Genomic DNA, 22,414 nt, shown 5'->3' on the forward strand with positions numbered 1-22,414 from the left:
TCTTCACCGATTCGGTCTTATGACCCTCGAAAGAATGTAAATATCTGCAAAAATGGCCCTAATAGTTTAGTCTAAAGAGCGGATGAAAATTAGGAGTCCATAAGAAGCAAGAGGCGGAGGCAGTTAACTGACCTATAAGCTAACCTTTTGGTCAGTAAGTGATTGATTTGAAGTGACGTCCAATTCATCGAAACGTAACCTAAACTTTCTTTATATTATTATTATCATCCTTTCGCATGATTTAAATCACTTTAATTTTTAGTTAAAAATAATTGATTTAAATCGGCTATGATTTCTTTTAAAAAAATCCTTGATAAAACCATTTGATTTTTTTAAAAAATAAACCACTAATATTAAATAAATTATCAAGCCGAAAATATTATAATAGTAATTATATTCTTAGAATGCGATTCTTTTTAAGGTCTGATTTCACTGATACTGAAGATCATATCCAAAGAAATAATGAAAAGAGAATGCAAGTAAATTATATATTTTGAAATAAACTATTAAATAAAATTAGTGGATATAAGTGGCTTGAAATCGTTAAATCATATTTTTCCATTAGCTCTGTGTAAAATAATTTTTTGACAATAAACATATTTAAAATGTACTAATTTTTTTGTTTATTTGAATACAAGTGGAATTAAAACTTCTTCGATACGTAGTTATTGTAAATCAATAATGATAAAAAAAATTTACTGGCAAGATTAGATATTTTTTTCTCTTAATTACATTCTGATCTATACTAATTTATCCTTCATTGACAAAAAAGGAAAACATTTAAAAATTGTACTTACCCATTTCCAGCTCATTATACCACCAGTTTTGATATCAGGATTTCCAAGACACTATCCTATCTTGCCAGTCAGGATTTCCAAGACACCATCCTGTCTTGCCAGTCAGGATTTCCAAGACACCATCCTGTCTTGCCAGTCAGGATGTCCAAGACACCATCCTGTCTTGCCAGTCAGGGTTTCCAAGACACCATCCTATCTTGCCATCACGATTTCCAAGACACCATCCTGTCTTGCCAGCAGGATTTCCAAGACACCATCCTGTCTTGCCAGCAGGATTTCCAAGACACCATCCTGTCTTGCCAGCAGGATTTCCAAGACACTATCCTATCCTGCCACCTGGGTTTACAAAACTCATACTACAAGAAATCATCCTGTCTTGTTTTCGTCTGCAAGAAACAAGATCAAATATTACAAACCAATATAAAGAATATATATAAAGAATAATAAGACTAATAGCAATAAATGAAACAAGCATCGCCAATAAAAAAAAAACAACTGTACGACTTTGAATCGCTGGATAGAGGTAGATCTAAGCTGAGTAGATAAAAAAACCGGATTTTTTTTAGAAAATTTTCCTACTTTAAATCGGTTTTTTCTTTGCTTTATTTAAAGATAAAGGTTCCAAATTTGAAATAACTAAACCTTTAAGAAACAATTCAGAGAATCTTTTTATAACTATTAATATTTTCAATACACAATTTAAAAAAAACCTGCGTTATAAATATTGCGTTATAAAAAATGAACATCAACTCATTTTTATAAATATATGCTTATACATTACAATTTTACTCAATACGCAAATTAAAATCTAATAATGCTGGTAAAAGTGAGATTCCTTGACCCTATGCTATTAGTTAAGATAAAAAAAAAGTCCAACTTCAGCTTAATTATGATAAATCATTTTATGTATACATAAAATGAACATTTTTTAAATCCTATGACTCCATACACATTTTAATGTAAAAATGTATAAATTATTTAAAGTAATATACTGTACCGAGTACAGGATTTTTTTAATATTATAACCGTCATTGAACAGCCACCCCAATTTTAGGGTTTGACTACTTATGTTCAACTCCGTAGCCTTGTAATTGTGAACCCAATCCAGAAGACAAGATAACTCCTGGATCAAGTATCGGGAGCAATTTTGCCTTGTAAAGGGCTTTTTGATGGAACTAAGCCCGCATTTGCCTTACATGGAGAGGAAGACCGCGAGAACCTCCCACGGTTATTTCAGGTCTGCACTGTTGTCGGTGCCAGCCGGATGTGAAATTTGTATCGACCAGCCATGACTGGGATACGAAATCGGTTCTCCTCATTTGAAGGCAAACGCTCGATCCCTGAGCAATCGCGGCTCGAGTTCAGGAGTTTGTTTGGATTGGAGATTAAAAAGACGATCGTAAAGCTTCAAAATTTTCAATTGTCAAAGCCTTCAGAAACTCTAGCCATATACAGCACTTAATAACAGTAAAACACAGGCTTTCTAGCCCCCGACGGTTCAATTATGAACTACTTTACTGGAGTCCTGCAGATCAGAACACTATTGCAGTCACAAACAGTTCATAATAGTTTGGCCTGGCTAGTTTAAGTCATTGTACCCCTTTACCTATTCATCACGTAATTAAGGTACTTGTGGTGTTGAGTCCTTAGGAAATTAATAAGTGGGCATAATACCCAATAAAAATAATCAAGGATTATTTTATTTTAATTTTATAACCGTCGTTAAACAGTCTACCCAATTTTTGGGTTTACGACTACTAATGGTCAACTCCGTAGTCTTGTAATTTTGAACCAATCCAGAAGACAAGGAAACTCCTGTATCAGTACCCCCAACGGTACGATTTGTTATGGAAACTTGGAGGACTTTTTGACTCGACAGATTTAACGTGCATCAGTCATCATTTACTATACAGGGAGTCTTCGGACGAAGGGGATCGAACCCACTACGTCTTGGCAATGGGCACAGTGCCCTACTAACCAGGCTATCCCGGACTCAACTACGTAACCTTGTAATTTTGAACCCAATACAAGACAAGAGAATCCCTGGATCAAGTATTGGGAGAAATTTGCTATCGTATATTTTGATGGCACTTACCCGCATTTGCGTTACGTGGAGGGGAAAACCACGAAAACCTTCTCCAGACAGATCATGGTTCCAAGTTCCCTTGCCGTGAGGCTAGGTTCTCGTGGTCTTCCTTTCCGTGTTAAGCAAATGCGGGCTAGTTCCATTAAAAGTCCTCCACGAAAGCCTTCTAATATTTGATCCAGGAGTTCCCTTGTCTTCTGGATTGGGTTCAAAATTACAAGGCTATGTAGTCGAACATTAGAAGCCGTAAGGCTGTTCAACGGCGGATATAAAATAAAATCTATGATTTAACTCACGTTTCCAGAACAAAAATATTTGACGTCAAAATGGTCACTAAGAATACTACAGAGACGTCGAAAATGACTGACTGAGTGACTGACAAACTGAGACATAAGGTTTTATTTTCTCTCAAAATTACGTTAGAATCAGACGACATTCTCGCAAATTTCCTAAATAATCTATTTATTTAGGGTCCATCTGAAACATTAAGCCTCATAATAAAAGAATATTTACCAATTGATACATAGATTTGCAAATTTTTAAAAATAATTTTTCTTTTCAGAATTATTTCAAAATATGATGATGAAAATCCTTAAAAATGACAGGTAAGCTGCAATATTTAACTAACAAAAATTGAGCACCTTTTAAGTACTTTTTAAGCACTCAAAAAAATATTTTTCAGCACTTTCCAAAAAAAATCATAATTAGGATCTGTGCAGAAATAACAATTATTTTTTTCCATAGTTTAAAGTTCTTAATTTGTAAACATAAAATCAATAAATTTCAATAATATTTTCAAAACCTTTATATATTCATGATAAAATAACTAGTTTCTGATAAATATTGCAAAGAAAATTGTGAAAATCATGAATTTTTTTTGTAATTTAGAACGACATTCGAGAAAGCGTAGAAAAAATCGCGATTTTAAAGATAGAAAATTAAGCACTTTTTTACAAACACCGAATAAAAATGAACATTTAAGGGCTTTTAAATAATCTTAAATTAAAAATAAGCACCTTTAAGCACTTTTTAAAAAAGCTACACACCCTGTAAAACAATTTTGGAACACTAAAACAGTTATAAATAGAAATTATAAAATTCTATTTAAAATGAATTTCCACTTTAAACCATGCTTTAAAAATTTTACTCTCCAGGAAGAAAAAGACAAAATAAAAATACGTGATATTAAACAGACCATTAGTTCCCAATTTCTTTCTACTATGAAAACCCGATTTTATACCCAAATAAAATAATTTTGATAAAATTTCTACAGAGAACGATGATAAAATTTCATGAGATAAATGAAATTTTTTCATCGTTTTATCATTAATAATCTAAAATTTAGTTCTATGCCCGTCGGTTAATTTCGCACTTATAGAACTATATCTAGCCTAGATATTTGTTTTTGTGTATATACATAAATTGAAAATCAGTAAAATAAGCCACATTATGAATAAATAATCCCTTATCCAAATGGCTTGCTTAGAAATTTCATTCGCTTCAAAAATATACAAGTTGGAAATAACAGTCGACATGTTTCAAGCGAACAAAAACAGGTGCCCATTTTCAAGACTTGTCAGACGTGAATGAGAAGAAACAAAAGTAATTTTAAATATAAAGTGTAAAGTATGTAATCAAAAATGGAAAAATAACGACACGAGACAGAATTAGAAAAACCAGAGTAGCTGAAAGAGAAATAAAGACAAGAAATATCACAATTGCCGAGTGGGACAAAATTGATTTCTACACGCTATGGTGAGGTCATGAGTAATTAATGTCGTTAATAATGGAATTTGGATTGATATGAATGAAACAAGATTCCAGGGTATCAAGATGAGCTGATGAGACCGGAGTGGAAATAATTTCGGCACGGTACAAATTGGATTTATGCCCACTATTCTATCAATGTGCAGCAATCGATTTACTGAATTCTTTATGACGAACATATCTACAGTGTTCCATATGTCCGAATTTTAAAGCGCGTCAAGTTTACTCATGAAATTGCTAATACCCTCTCCATTTTGGTTTTTAAGTAATTTTCACTCACTCACGTTGGGCAAATTTTAAAAATGCTTTTGAGAGCTTGAAATATACTGATTGTTATATTGAATTTCTATGTTTTTGAAGAGAATGAAGTTTTTAATCAAGTAAAGCCAAGTTTTTAATCAGGGAAATCATCATTTTATTATAAATGTATGCCTTTTTATAATTTAGTTAAATATATTGTTATTAGATTATTCGTATATATTTTTAAATATTTGCCCTTTTTTTGCATTGGCATTAAACTTTCGATAACTTTCTAACAGCAACCAAATTATTACAAAACAAATAATTGACTTGATCTAAATATTAAAATTTAATGAGTGAATGGTGGTTAACAAAAAATTTACAACTCTCTAACATTCCCAAGGAACCCTCGATAAATTCTCTATATTTATCAACCTATTAGAATGTGAATTTAAAAACTATTGATAAACTTTCAAACAAGAGATAATATTTTTACACAATCAGAACAACTAATCAAACTACCTGCCTCAAAGACGATGTTACTTTCTCATTTTCCTAACTCTGCTGTAATTTTTTAACTAGAGATGAACAAATGGTGAAATTCTGAGTTTAGGACTATCAATATTTAACTCTGTAGAATTTTAATTTTAAACTCGACCCAGAAGACAAGAAAACTCCTGAACCAAGCATTAGAACAAACTAGCTTACGTGGAGGACTTTATGATGCAACTAACCATTAATCGCATTATATGGAGAGGAAACCTCCCATGGTTAGTCCAACGGTAAGGCGATTCTATCCCATGATCCATCTGTCTAAAACTAATGACATTTCACGTCAGTACTGTAGTCGGTGCGACAGAATTTATATCAACCAGCCACCTTAGGATTCGAACCATGGTCACCTCCATTGGGAGGAAAATACTCCATACCCTCAGCAACTCAAACTCTGCTGTAATCACTCGCGACTCAATTTTAAGTTTCCGACTATCGATGTTCAACTGTTTTTAATTTCGAACTTAATCCGGAAAGCCCTGGATCAAGTATTGAGAGAATTTTGCCTTTTTAGAGGACTTTTTTTATAGAACTAACGGCAATTGCATAACATGGGGAGAAAAATCACGAAAACCTCCCACGGTCAGCCTGACAGCAAAGGAACTTTAAACCATGATCCGTTTACCACTGAGGATATTTTACGTCAACACTGTGGTCGGTGCGAGCTGGGAGCAGAATTCGTATCAAACAAACTCGTATTCTGTTACACAATTGTAGTGCTAATCGTGCTCCACTTTTTTTCTGCAATAAAACACTTAGCATGACGGGAGATGTAATTTTCTATAGCAATTTTTATAGATTTTTCATTTTTTTTTCGATCTGTCTACTGTGTGTGACAAAAGAGCATAAGTAAAATCGCGGGTTAGTTATCAAACCTGATCTTTTTTCAAAACAACCAATAAGTAAAAAAGAAAAAGTTATTAGATTACATAGAACAAAAAATAAATAAATGAAGGAAAAACCGTGTAAAAAATAGAATTTATATCAGATTTAACAAGATTAATAATGATAAATTACGAAATTTGAAATCTGTGTAAACGAATTCAATAAGTTCTAATTATTTTCTGTTTGCGTAAGTTTTCATAGAGATATGGCGAAAAATGATAAAAATATCATTAAAGATGGCAAATTTTTAAATTCTTCGTTGAATTTTATTAAATGTTATGCTTTAAATAAAAATAAAAGCTTGAAGTAGCGATACTGCGCGGAATCCAAACGATACTGTGTACTTCAGATAGCAAAACCGCACTTGCTAACCTTGACATAAACTAATTCTGGTGAGAAAAAAAATTAAAAACGAGGAAATAAGTTAATAAAAATATTACCAGAGCAACAAGAAACTGTGGAAATTTTTTTATCCAGAAAACAAACAGTCGTTATCTAAAACTTTCAAAAATCTAACGACTATAAATCAAAGCATTTAATGATGTAGTGATCACGAAAAACTCGAAACGTATTTCTTTATAAAGAAAAAAAAATAAGCTCAATGCTTTAAAAACTTTAAAAACAGGCTTAAGTTATTACAAATATAAAAACGGAGCATTAATAAAATTATCGTAAAAATAGCATTTATTAAATAATAGTTAAAATAATATTAGTTATAAATAAGTTAATAAAGAAAATAAAAGATTACTTACATTGACATGAAAGATTAGAAAAGTAATCTACGCTTTAATTACTCTAAGCCAACTAAAGACAACTGAAATAGAAAAAGCTTTTCAGAATACTGAACATCAAAAAAGAAATCAAAAAAGAGCATAAAAAAAGTGACACAGCATAGCAATCGCCTAAAACAATTAAATCACATTTCTAAACATTATTATTAAATAAACGAAAATAAAAACAAATAGAAATGCAAATATATAATAAATGTAGAAACAAAAATTGAAACATGCTAGGTAAATCCAAAACATTACCTTTAATCTTCTCTTAGTTTTCAAAAAGCTAAAATATGACGCTCTTTAAGATAATACAAGCACAAATAATAAAATTTCAAAACTAGAATGAGAATTAACCATACTTCACTACAAGAGAGACAATTCTACTTTGGTTTTCTAGGGTTGTTATAATCTTGAGCTGTTTCCCCCTAATTTGCGATTTGGAATGCTCCGAACTAAAGTCGCCAATTTAATATTCGATGATTAAAAAAAGTTAGAAGTAAATGTTACATCGAATTTTAAAATCCAGACTTTTTTTTAAGTATATTTAAATAGTTGCGAAGTGATATACAGTTTTAAAAATACTGACAAAAATCAGAACTAGATACGAGAACGAAATAATTTATTACGCATTTAAATCGTATATAGTCAAAAACATAATGATGTATTTTATTAAAACAGATAATTTTATATTGGTTATAATTTTCAAAATAGTTTTATTTATTTCAATTTTTAAACCCTTGTTTTTCAATTAAACAAAAAATATCAAAATTTCTTTCGAAGTTTTTTTTTACACCATGATTTTATCACTACGTTTTAGTTAACTTTAAAAATTTGTCTCATTTCCGTCTGACTAGACTGCTCAAATCTCATTCGTAGCGCCATACCTTATGCTAGTTTGAATCGTTATGCTATTTCAATGGATAAAATTAATCGTCATTTTAAGACCAAACTGAATTTATCGTCAATAGAAATTTCAACCTGTTTCCAACTAACTAATGTGCTCAACTGTTATCTTGAGCTTTATAAATAATGACAATGCATGCTCCAATTATTTCAAAATATAGTTTGATCCTAAAAGCAGGAGCAGGGCCGAAAGTTATATTCTTTCATGTTAATTTTACGCATTTCTCGGCATCTCGAGATTTTTTAAGCTAATTGAAAAGCGTTTGAACTCAAATATTAAATTGTTTTAATCCAGGAAGTCCAAGCAAAAATAACGTTTTTAAGGCTTTTTTTTATTATTTTATATAATAATAGTCAAAAAAATGACACAAATTTGTAATTTTTGATGTCAAATGATTTTGATGTTTGATGACTGTAATTTTTGATGTCAAAACACATAAGGTGAATAAAATTAGTTTCACAGTTTTTGAGTAATGAAATAATTCGATTAGCTTAATATGTTATCAGAATATGGCAAAGTAATTAAAATTAACGTATCTGTATATAATGCTACGTAGTCTGTAGTGTAGGACACATATATTGGACCGAATATTGCATAGAGCCACATTTTATATTGCCTGCAGAGAGGGGGAGAATGTTATTAATTATAAAGGGCCGCATATTATATGGCCTATAATATAAGGCTACATATTATATAAATGCTATATATAATTATGAGCTATTATATAGCTCTCCATACTATAATAACTAATACAGTCGCAACAACTACGGTGCTGAGGTATAATAACTTCAAAGGTATACCGTTAAGGTTAAAATCACTTTGGCATCAGGTTAACCGTAAGCGGTTTCCGCAGTTTTCGCTTCAATGTAATACAATAGACAGCAGTGTCTAACAGCAGTGTAATTAACGTTAAATATCATCAGTGGTAAATGGATTTTGTTTTAAAACTCATTGCCGCTTTTCGTGATTTTCTTCCCGTTGTAAAGCGAAAACTGCGTTGGACACGCTGGTGTATCCTGGTTAGTTTCATCAATAGGGTCTTTTAGAAAGTTAATTTGTTCTAATGTTCCATTATATTCAGGGTTGGGTTTTTATTTCACCGGTGCGGAGTTGACAGAAGTAAATGGCTCTAGATTTTTATTTATTATGTTTTTAACTATTTTAAAATATATTGACTAATATTGAATAAAGCTGTTTTAAAAACTATGAATACTTAAAATTGGGAAGTTAAAAAGTTTCAAAACTATTAAAATCACAATAAATATTACATTTTGAGTTCATATAATAATACTGCATATAAACTATTTGCACTTCTGTAACTAATTGATGAATTATGTATTTGTAACCAATTCATACAATTTTTAAAGAACATAATTCCTTGTTCTGAAATTACGAGTAATTTTTTTTTAAGTTATATAAATTTTAACATTTTAATGAATTAATCTTCCTGAAATAACCTATATAAGATTGAATAACTTTGCATCAGTTAATACGTGATAATTATTCAATAATAACCATTCAATGACCAATAATGAACGATAACCATTCAATTTCGATCAAATTTTGTTGTAAATTATAAAAAAAAAAAAAATAAAAAAAAAAAAAAAAAAAAAAACATTGTTAAAGAAAAAACTAAGAAGAAAAAAAACAAATCACAAATCTAGGAAAAGTTATAAAATAAATGAAAAGAAAAAACAAATAGGAAACAAAAAATGCTATATTATATATAGCTAAGAAAATTGAAACTTACTTGTTAAATCCTAACTATTACTTTCAATTTTCTAAAAATATAAGCTCTAGCAGACAGCTTAAAAAAACTTAAAGTGATAAACGCAGATTTAACATTTTTATACTAGCATTTATCGAAGTGAATGAGATTTTCTATAAAAATATTTCAATTCCGTTTTGGTTTTCCAGGGTTGCTATAATCTTAATAATGTTATTTCACATTCGCAATGTTCCAATCTAAAGTCGCCAATTTAAAATCCTCGATTAATAAAACTTGAATTTAATGATACTTACAATTTTTACATTTTGATTTTCCTAAAGAGTATTAAAATGTGTAGAAAATGCTTTGTTATTTTAAAAAATACTGACAAAGATCAGACCTAGAAACGAAACATTTTATTTCCAATTTCAATTATGTAGTCGAAAGCATAATGTATCTTTATTGAAACAAAGGATTTTGTATTGGTTTACGATTTTCGAAATAGTTATTTTTTATCTCGAATTTTTAAACTGGTGTTTCGAGCAAAACAATATCTAAATTTCTTTTCAAATCTACAATCCCTGTCCAAATTATTCGATACAAAATCTTAATTATCATGAGATACTATACAGCATTAATATTTTAATGCGACTGAAACCGGTTTGCACTTATTTACATTAGTGTATCAATTGGTTAAATTAGACGATTTTTAATATATGTTCGATAAATGAGACGATATATTATATAAATATACAGTGGCAGTCAAAAGTATTCGTACAATGAATTTTGAAGTGCTCATCGCTTCATAGTATTTTATTAATTATACTACGTCATTAAACACAGATACCAGGCCTTGTATCCTTTATTTTTGAGCAATTTAATCAAAAGAAGTTTTCTTGTAAAACAATTACAGAAAAAAAATATAAAAAATAGAAATTAATTATCAAAACTTTTGTGTCAAATGTATTCGTACACTTAAGAAATTTCCCTAAAATTATATAGTATATCATAGTTTAATACTTAGAAGGATACCCTTTCGCCTTAATTATTGCTTTCATTCGACTTGGCATTGAATCTACCAACTTCTTCGTAATATCTGGTGTAATTGATGCCCATTCTTCCAATATGGCGGTTTTCAGCTGATTTTTATTTTTTACTCCTCGATTTTTGATTTTGTCGTCTAAAATACTCCACAAATGCTCAATAGGATTCATGTCTGGTGATTGTGGAGGTGTGTTGAGTCTTTCGGGAGTGTAATATAACACCCAGAGCTTAGCATTATAAGCTGTATGCTTAGGGTCGTTGTCTTGTTGAAATATATAGTTAGTTTGAAGACCCATTTGTGAAGCGCTAGAATTTAAATTACTTTTTAGAATGTCAATGTACTTTTTGTGATCCATAATCCCATCAATGATGTGCAATTTACCCACTCCATGTGCGCTCATACATCCCCAAACTAGAATGTTACCACCGCCATGCTTTACTGTCGCACTCAAATTTTTTGGTTGTAGCTCTGTATTCTTTTTACGCCACACAATTTGTCTGCCATCAGATCCAAACACGTTAAACTTGCTCTCATCTGAGAATATAACCCTGTTCCAGAAATCAGGATTTTTATTAACATGCTGTTTGGCGAAAGACATTCGTTTCTTTCTATTAACTTCCGACACAAAAAACTTTTTTCGAGATACTCGACCATGGAATCCTGATTCGTTAAAAGTGCGGCGTATAGGGCAGCTCAATTTTGGATTTTTCTTAATCAATCTTACGAGTAAGCGTCTGTGCTTAATGCTGAGAATTTTTGGGCGTCCACTTCGTGGAATATTTTCAACAGTATTGCGTTGGCAATGTCGATCTATAACACTCTGCACTGTAGATCGGGGTCTTCCAATAGCAAGTGATATCTTTCTTAAAGAGTTATTATGTAGTTTCATTATCAGTTTTCTTTCAGCGAGAGAAGTTTCTTTTCCCTTCCGAGCCATCTCAATTTAAAGCTGTATGATTGACAACAAAAAATGCGAGTTTCAAAGCTAGTAAGCATTAGAATGAAACAGATAAAGCGGTAAAAGTAAGAATAATATAAAATATCGCCAAATATATTCCCACAAACGATATTTTTGGCGCACAAATTGTCTTAATTTTATTATTTTACAACTTGAAATGTGGATGTACGAATACTTTTGAAGCACGAGGTTTAGTGGTGAGATTCAAATTCTCACTCTATCGAGGAGCTCTTTATGACCAAATTTAAAAATTTCCTCTTAAAAATTCAAATCATTCATGCAACAACTTGAAAAACATTAAGATTTTTTGAAAATTTCAATTAATTTTTACGCAATTTCAATTTTTATTCACTTTTGAAGTTAGTAATTTAAGTGTACGAATACTTTTGACTGCCACTGTAGAATAATTATTTTATCAAGTATTATATTTTTACACTATAACAATCAGACCAAATTATCAGGCCCACTGTAGTGTTTGATTAATTGCATTTTTTGCACTAGTTTATATGGAATACTTTTATATTTAAACATACATGTAATGAGTTTTTATTCAGGATATTTTTATATACTCCCATTTTGTATTTATTTTCAACGTATTGCATTACAATGTCACCAATCCAATTACCAGGGTTCGTTGATTTAAATCAGCTTGATTTAAATCACGATTTAAATCATGATTTAAATCAAATGATTTTTTTTTAAAAATCATTGATTTAAATCAACTAATTTTTTTTATCTATATATATTGATTTTAAAAGTTAAAAAACAGTGTTTTAAATTTTTGATACCTTTATTATTTTCTTTTCTTAGCATTAAAATTTAATTTAAATAAATTGCTGCATTAATTAATTTTAGTTAACGAAAATTACTTTCTTTCTTAGTGTGTGTTAAATTTCAACACATTTGAAATTACATTTTTAAGAATCTTTTGATTCTTGAGATTGAAAGTACAGATTAAAGTAAACATTTAATGCTGTCTTAATATAGACTTGCATAGCTGTAGAAAGTAATTAATAAACATGAATTTTTTTCAAAAATAATGCAAATAATGTTAATTAAAATTCTTCCTTTTGAATGAAAAAGTGTGAATTAAAATCTACATCATATTTTATTGGTGAAAAATGTATATTTCTGGAGCTGGAGGTTATGTTAAAAAGAAATTAACCCTAATATGCCAAAAACAGAAAAAGAAGAAGAAAAAAAAGACTGATTAGTTCATATGTTTTTTTCCTAATATAGTTTCATTCTTCCCTTTCAAATTCTATTTGATGCAGTAGGGTTATTAACTGGTATTTTTTTCTCATAATATGTTTACAGTATCTTTGACATTATCTGATTTTCTATTAAGAAATTTTGTGAAAAAAAATTCCAATGAGTACATAGATTTTCAAATTTTTTTTTTAGCTTAACTTATCTATTTTGATATAGAATTAAAAATGAATATTTTAATATAAAAATATATAGATTAAATATTTATTTATTTTTTGATGAATGACTACATTTATAAACACAGTCTGCTACATTTATTTTGTCATTTTAAAAATCAAGAGGAAAAAAAAAGAAATCACAATTTTAAATTAAAGTTATGGTTTGCTAACTGAAACTTTGTTTTAATAGTTAAAGTACAGGGGTCTGTCCGAGCCAAATTTACTACCGTTTAACGGTACCTTTACAAATTCACACAAATAATCACACAAAATACTTTTTCTCAAAATTTTATTTTTGTGTCTCGTAAGAAGCGAAAAATCCATATTTTTACTCTATTTCTGTTGATTTTTTTATTATAATTTTTAATTTTCACGAAATAGGTACCTCTCAGACCCCTGAAGTATTCTTTAAATTCTCTATTTCATCTAGTCTTTAAATTTTAATCATGCATTTGTTTCAAAATGGTTGCTATGCATTCAAAGCCATGTATTATAATGAAAAATTATTTTAGTTAGAGCTTCTAAATTATTGTTACAATATAGTTATAATATTAAGTTAATTTGATTAAACATTTATAATTTTTTTAATCATAAATTAAAGTTCTTACAGTGTATTTGAATAAAAATCAAAAAAATCTGATTTAAATCAAAAAAATCCGATTTAAATCAAAAAAATCTGATTCTTTTGATTTTTGTTAAAAAAATCAAAAAAATCACGAACCCTGATTGATACACGAAAGTAAACAAGTGCAAACCTGTTTCAGTGGTGTAAAAGCAATAAAGCTGTATAGTATCATTTGATAATTAAGATTTTACTTAGAATCTTGTAGTGAATCTAATAATTTGGCCAGGGACTGTTTGAAAATTTGATTTTGATCTAAATTTCTTTGAAGTTACTTTTTACAGAATCATTTTGTTACTACCTTTTAATTAACTGGTTTCCGTGTCTGTCAAGATAGAAAGTTAAGATCAAAAGTTCGTAAACTTTCCGATTGACAACAGCACTTAAATGTCATTCAGAGCACCTTACTTTATCCTAGTTTGATTCGTTTCCTGTCTATATTTTATGACAAAAATGAGTTTATTATCAATAAAATTTCCTCCATTTTCCGACTAACTAAGATGCTCGGATGTTCTCCAGAACTTTATGCAGAATGAGGGAAAATACAAGTTCCAATCGTTTCACAAAATAATCTGGTTTTCGAAATATAGTTTGGTCTAGAGAACGGGCGAGAAAGTTTTACACTCTTTAATGTTAATTTAACTTTTTGCGTATTTCGTCATATCTCAAGAACTATTTAAACGAACGGACATTTTTTTCACACAATACTAAAATTCTTTTAACATATTACAGTTAAAAACTACACTTAATTTTTCACAAGTATTTCGTATTAATTATTATTTTATTTAATAATAGTAAATAAAAACTTACTTAATAGTAGTTAAAAACTTTTACATAACTTCTAAAATATGTCACTTTAAATGGAAAAATTCAAAAAAATTGAACAAAATCGGTCGAAAACTTTTTGAGCTGAGCTACTGAAATTACACAGGAGTTCCGTGAGTTGGAACATTTTTTTTAACCTTTAATGGTTTCAGAAACCTGTTATAGGTTATATGCAACCAATAATACCTTATTTGTTTAATATTAATGTTTTTTATGGAATTTGTTAAAAATTGTAATAAAAAAGAAATAACGAATTAAAAATTTTTTTTTTTCTAATAACAATACATTGAACAAATTTCTAAGAAAATTATAAAATTACAAATGTTTGCATCAGTATTTCTCTCATTGAAGTTCGAGATTCAGTTGTTGTAATAAATAATATCGGATTTAAAAAGCTATGCGCAAATCAATAGTAATAACTGCATAAAAAATGGAAGAAAAATTTCTTCAGAAAATAAAATTAAATTTTTTACATTATTCTTTATTTTTCATTATTCTCAAATGAGAAAAAAAACACAAGCTTTTTTTTACCACTACGATGAGCGAGAAAGGCATTTTCTGAATCTGGAGAAAAGATAAAATCTTTCAAAAATTTCTGCAGAAAAGAAAACCAAATTTTTTTATTTCCCAAAGGAAAAATTCATCTATAAGAACTTTGTAACGTTCTGCGACAATGTCGTCCTGTCGCTACGGGGGCATGAATTATTATAAAACACAAAATGAGAAAGTAATTTTTCATGTTTTAACTCAAAAGCTGACGTCAAATGAATAATCAAATGTACTGGAAGAATTTCTGTGAAAAAAAAAGCATTGTTTTTCGTTTAGACTGTTGACGAATTTTTATGAGTCATTGAAATAGATACCGTCTCGTAACTCAAAACAGAAAAAAAAAAGGGGGGGGGGGGAATGTACAAACAAAAGAAAATACTGAATTTAATAATACTTAAAAAATTTTCCAATTTCATAATGACACATTTCATTTTAACACATTATTCACAATATTTGTGTATTAATCGTAACTCCTTAATTTTAAATATTTATTTTTATTATTATATGCTCAAAGATTATTTTTTTAGTAGTCAGCATTTAAAGATTTTGTTACTCCGTGATAATGAAGAATAAAAAAGTGTAATTTAAGTAATGTAATTTAAATGATATCTCAATTAATAAACTATTGCTATTAAACAATATCAGGGTGGCCACTCAAATCAGATTTCAAATTTCCCTGATTTTTCCAGGTTTTCCAGATAAAAATCTTAAAATTTCCAGGTTTTTGTTTCTTTTTTCTTATAAAGTATAGGATGTGTACAAGAAAAGTGTCTATATTATAAAATATTTTATTCAAAATGTTATTTTTTTAACATATCATCTTGAAAAAAATAATTTATTTTGACAATTTTCAAGATTTTTTATTTATTTTTTAATGTTTTGGCACAAAATTTTGAATCAAAAATCATATATTGACCAACAAAGGAGCCTTTTTTGTTTAAAATTAAAATATGTTATAAGAGGTTAAAATGAAATAGAAAAAATTAGCATTAATGCAACAGTTGTAAAAATTTGTCGACAAACATTGCTGTTAGTGATTGTAAAAAAATGTGTGATTGGTTGGTTTGCTCAGAAAAAATAATTCACAGATTTCTTTGAATAGGAGTAGAAAAGCTTTCAGAAAAAGAGTGCGATATAAAATCTATTATCATAAAATTATAACCAACTAATTTTTGCAGAATTTTATAAAGTTAAAAATACAAAAACATTTTGTCAAAATAGAGAAAAACCACCAAAGCATCGGAACAAACTTGAGCCATAAATGGATTTAGCCCAAGGACAGAATTTAAAAACAGAAACTAATATCCTAATCCCTTTTTCCACCAGAATCTTACCTAAATTTTCCTAAATTCCCATAGCGGTCAAAAGTTTCCACATTTGTTTAGCAACCGTGGAAGAATTTTATATGGCATTCTAGTTTAACAGAACTATAATGGAGCAAATTTTGATGCAAGCAAAGTATCGCTAAGTTGATGATATTTCAACTGTTTGGCGATACATTTCCGTTAAAAAAAAGTGGGTATAATGGATGAAATAATTTAAATTAAGAAAATTAGCAAATAATTTAAATTAGTGAAATTTGAAAAATCATCAAAGAAAAATTTCCAGCTTTTCTTTAAAAATCCCTGATTTTTCCAGGCTTTTATCCAAATTTCCCTGATATTTCCAGGTTTTTTCCAGTATAAAAAAATTCCCTGATAATTCCAGGTTTTCAAGGTTTTCCAGGTGGGTGGCCACCCTGAATATGTAACTATGAAAGTGCCTTTATATGCTTTGTTTTATTTGACAGCAAAAGTTAAAAGTTGAAATTAGAAAACGATAATGAAACGATGACCACTATTGAGAAATGTTTTCGAACTTTAAAATGTTATTTTTTAATACTGTAAGAAAATGTATGAACACTATATTTTTGAACAGAAATAATTTGTTAGCAGAGTAAAGTTTGATAGCTACTATCAGTCGAACATTCGGCTTATTTTTTACAAAAAATATAAACAACAAAATTTTCATATCCTTTAGTTGTGATTTTCGAGAACTAATTGCGGCGTGACGTCATGAGGTGGGGAATCTTAGCTTCAGCTTTGAGTAAAGAATGCACCTTATTTTCTCTTTAGCCCTGCTAAAATACTGTCTTGCAGTTTATTACAGTTCTTTTTTAAAACCATAATTGAGCTTATTTTATTCAATCTCATCTTATACGACAAAAACTACTCAACTTAACATACACAGCAAAAACGCAATCGCTGCAAATTCAACTGCCTACATAAATCTTAATTTTAAAGACTTATTGATGAAACAATGAAAAAATTTTATTCACGTGAAATATTTCTGAATTAATTTATAATTTTTGTAGCATATTTACACATGTTTATGAACGTTTTTTATAAGTCGTGGTTCCGCCAAAAGAAATTAGAAACCACTACTGTATATTTCATCTTTTCTTGGCATGTTTTAATAGTTTTTGTTACTTTTCAATTGGACAAGGTCCTTTTAAGTCGCCGTATTGTTGTATTATAATACAAAGTATTATTGTCCTTACGTCAAACGCTCGGAAGCTATTTGGTATAAGAAATTCGATTCCCCCCTTGAAGGTGGCTTGTAATACAACTCTATAATTTATGCTGTTTGATTTATTTGGTTGTTAATGTCGAACTAGAGCTGCACTAATAACTTTTTATTATCGACGTTGAACAGCCGCCCCAATTTTAGGTTCACGACTGATAATGTTCACCTCCGCAGCCTTGTAAATTTGAACCAATTCAAAAGACCAGGAAACTCTTGGATCAGTACTCCCAGAGGTATGATTTGTTACGGGAACATGGAGGACTTTGGGACTCGACAGATTTAAATTGCACCTATCACCATTTACTACACGGAGAGTCTTCGGCTGGCGGGGCAACCACGCTATCCAGGCCCTACACTAATGACTTAATGATCTGGTGCAAATGCTTGAACACACTATACTATCACTATTTAGATGGGACAATAAATGGTGATAGAAATTATCCGGACACCTCACAATGCTCCCAGACCATGCGTGAATTTTTTCTGACTTTGAAATTGCTGCGATTTTCATAAACATTACATAAGATTCCGTTATATACCCGTTATATTAGACTCGATTTCGAACAATTAAACCAGACAGCTGTTCTGTACTATGTATCGAACCCCGCTCCTGGGCGTTGTGAATGAAGCCTCTACTCTCCACACCAACAGGGAAGTATCTATTCCTTAATTTGACCAAGAATTATAAGTCAATCGAATAATAAGTCAATCAAAGAATGAGGAAAATTATGTAAAAGATTATTAAAGTATGGGTGTACTGAGTCCTAAAATTTTGATATGTATGTATACCATTTGATAGTACTAGTACTTTCATTCATGTCGCACTAGAGCTGCACGATGGGCTATAAGCGATGGACTGGGAAACATCCCTGAGGGTGATTCGGAGACAACATGCATACGTCACATCCCGTTTTAAAAGACGAACATATTTACACAACATCCATAGATCGTAATTTTGACCTGAACTACAGCACGATCGAACTCTGTTCTAGTTATCACAGAGGTATTTATTTGTTATGGCAACTTGGAGGACTTTGTGACCCAAACAGATTTAGAGTGCACCAGTCACTATTTTGTACGCGGAGAGTCTTCAGCTGGTGGAGATCGGACTCACCACTTCTCGGACATGGGCTTAACGCCTAACCAACCAGGCTATCCTGGCCCCGTTGAAAATTACATCTTTTTCCAGGTCGGTTCCTGGTACCCGGTAAAAATTTTATTTCTGGTTAAAACACGGATTTATGTCCCGATAGGGTAAAATAATATAAATTTTTATAATTTTCTATCGAAAAAATATTTTGCAAGGTTTAGTTTGAAAGAAATTTACAACGCACCTACATAAATATGAACGTCTATTTAGTTTTAGTTTTATTTTAAAACTAAATTTTAAAAAATGAATCTAAAAAAAATTTGATGAATGTTTGAATTTATAATGATTGACGTAAAACTTAGTTGAAGTTGAGACATCTGCTAATTGGGAACTTCATACTTAATTCATTTTTCATTTTACTTAACTTTTCCATAGCATTCAATAACGTAGCGTCTGTTAAATGAAGGATATTTTTAAAAGAGTTCAATAAAAAGACAGTAATATCGAATGAAAAGTATTTTAAGTATCAGGATTTAATTTTTAATCACCCGATGACTACAAACGTAATTATCGAATCATGAGATATACTTTAGTACAATCAGGGGCAGTTTCAGAAATTTTTCCTGGGGGGGGGGGTCATAGACTCAGATTCTCCCCCCCCCCACAATTAATTTGTTTCATAAAAGGAAAAAAAGTTATATATTTTTTTTTTGAAAAAAAAAAGCTGGGTTTATTACTGCTAGTATTGTCATTTATCTTTTTCATAATAACTATAGAACAATACATAAATAATTCAAGTATACAAAATCTTTAAATAATAAATGTAATGCGTTTTTTAGAAGCTTTGGCAAATCTGTAAATGATTTTTTTAACATCCAAATCAATTTCTCGATATATGTTTAATGATGCGAGTCCATTTATAATTAATATTTATTGTAATTTTTAAAATATTTTATTTCTTTTGTAAACTATTAAAAAAAATCATTATTCTTATTTTTTTTCTCCAAGTTTTTTTTTGAGGGGGGTGGGTCATGACCACTATGACCCCCCCCCCCCCGTTGGATTCGCCACTGAGTACAATTTCTTAAATTTTTATGTACTTTGTGAGCATATTATATTACCGATGCTGAACAGAAAATTTATATATCGGTTTTGTTGTCCCTAATGTTATGATTCTACCTCAAAATCCAATTAATTTTGAAAATTCAAAAGATATTTTATGTGCTAGTTCATGCAACAAGGTGCAAATTTTCTTTCTTGAAATGAAATTAACGTGTATTTGTGATAGATTTGCATGGTTAGCAAGGTAATTGAAGAACTTTAACCAGATTTGTTGGAAATTTAAATTATTCAGTTAATGGTTAAAAGAGATATGTTTTAATAAAAATACTGATTTAACTTACTGATGACTAATTATAAAACACAACATGCTATTCAGAATATTTAGTGCAAAGTAGTAGTCAGTCACCATTTTTGTTCTTCAGTAACATTAAAATTTTTAATTACCGTAAGATAAGATGCACATAAGAGTCTCGAAAGTTATAATTACAATACAATATAAGGTTTAAATCATTAATTTAAAATGCATTTATACACTAATTCTTAAAAAAAAATTTAATGTAAATCGAACATCCGAGTAGCATATAGCACTGAGAGAATTTTAAGACGAATGCAAACTAGGCTTAACAGAAAGAAATTAAACATTATAAAATCAGTTAATACAGAACTCAGATATTTTAAAATTACAGATAATTATCCTTATTATGCAATTAAAAACATACATACATATTTAGAATCGACTTTCTGCTTCAATTGCAGCGTTGTAAATTAAATTGATTTCTTGAAATCGAATTCCAAACATTATACAAACTGCTAGCGCTATTCTACTTGGCGTTTCTTGATATTTAAAGCTCGCCAAGCGCCGAATTTGGTGTTATCGAAAGAGAATTTCGTTCTCGTACGTAGTGAAAGTTTGCTCTAAGATTTTTAGATTTAAATTACATATTTTATATCGTACATGAACGCTTGATTTGATGTTATGTTAACCCGAAATAAAGTGTTCCTTTGCACATTTTTTTGGGTTGTGCAACATTTTATTTGGAGAGATATTACACCACAGTTTTCACGAAGTACTCTGTCAAAAAGTTGGTGAATAGTTGTCCCCATTTTTAGTGCTGAGGTATTCTAAAAATTGTAACATTTAGTCACATTTTTTATTCACTTTTTCATTGATGTATTTTTATTTATTTATTTATTCAATATTTGTGTGTTTCTTTACAGACAATACATATCTTCTTTTCATGTGGAATTAGAATAAATTTATGATTTCATTGACAAAACATTTGGTTTAAAAACAAGAAATTTTTTAGTAATATATTCCCTATAAATTCTTTCAAACCATTGTTATTTCGTCAAAGTTATGTAATTGTTTGCACGATAACTACAATTTTTTTACTTGTTGTTGTTGATTTACGTCGCACTAGAGCTGCACAATGGGCTATTGGCGACGGTCTGGGAAACATCTCTGAGGATGATCCGAAGACATGCCATCACAATTTTGATCCTCTGCGGAAGGGATGGCACCCCCGCTTCGGTAGCCCAACGACCTGCACGCGAAGTCGAGCACTTTACGGTAGAACAGTTTAACGAGGACCCATACCGCACACCCTCGGTCCCTACGCAGACTGATCCAAGTGGTCACCCACCCGCACGCTGACCGCAGCCAGTGATGCTTGACTTCGGTGATCTGCTGGGAACCGTGTCTTAACGATCAGTCCACTGCGGGACCAATTTTTTTACTTAAAAATATATTTAATTTACCTCAGCACAAAAAATAGTGGCAATTGAAAATCACAATATTTTACAATGTATAAGCACAAGTAATAATAACATATTGTATTTATTCGTATGGTGAAAGCAAATTACTGGGAGACTAACACAAATATATCGGGTTTTTTTCAGTTAGCTTTAAATTTTATTCATAATAATTATATTAACTTCAAACAAGCATTTATAATTTTGTATTTATTTAATTATCATATTAATAAAGTTCAAATCGTTTTCAGCATTAAATTTTTGAATTTAAATATCCTTCTCATAAGCGGATTCCTTTCTTAAGCCTGCATCTCTGTCTCAACAAGTTCGCGCGCAGGTCGTCGGGCTACCGAAGCGGGGGTGCCATCCCTTCCGCAGAGGATCAAAATTGTGATGGCATGTCTTCGGATCATCCTCCGGGATGTTTCCCAGACCGTCGCCAATAGCCCATTGTGCAGCTCTAGTGCGACGTAAATTAACAACAACAACAACTGTCTCAACAAGCCTCTCTGATCGAGCTCTATCACTCACCAAATGATCGGTAGCGGAGAAGTAGCAGGTTCGAATCCCACAGCTGTATCTTCTTGCTGTCTTCCCTGAATTGTACTATCTGTTTTTCTACTTGACAAAGGTTTATGAACCATATTTATGCCCTTGAGCACACAATCTTGTATGTATGTGTACCAATAAATAAATAAAATAAATCCCTGTCCCAAAGGTTTCCACGTTATCATGGTTTACCTGATTTAAATTTCTGCTCAAGAGTAAAGTATGTCCTGCATAAAACAGTTACTTCAGCTAGAT

At 30.2% G+C, this 22,414-nt stretch overlaps 1 long non-coding RNA gene across 1 annotated transcript; it reads right to left on the bottom strand.

Moving 5' to 3' along the window:
• Positions 1-569: 569 nt before the first annotated feature.
• Positions 570-20,677, bottom strand: LOC147812718 (uncharacterized). The gene is made up of 3 exons (XR_015432252.1): positions 20,582-20,677; positions 7,080-7,141; positions 570-1,183 (listed from the first exon to the last, which is right to left on the bottom strand). It is a non-coding gene; the product is annotated as an uncharacterized LOC147812718 (long non-coding RNA).
• Between the last annotated feature and the right edge of the window lie 1,737 nt (positions 20,678-22,414).

Source organism: Parasteatoda tepidariorum, chromosome 3, assembly GCF_982258835.1.
Source record: "Parasteatoda tepidariorum strain Cologne lab strain chromosome 3, Ptep-v5.0, whole genome shotgun sequence".
In the NCBI taxonomy this organism is placed as follows: domain Eukaryota; kingdom Metazoa; phylum Arthropoda; class Arachnida; order Araneae; family Theridiidae; genus Parasteatoda; species Parasteatoda tepidariorum.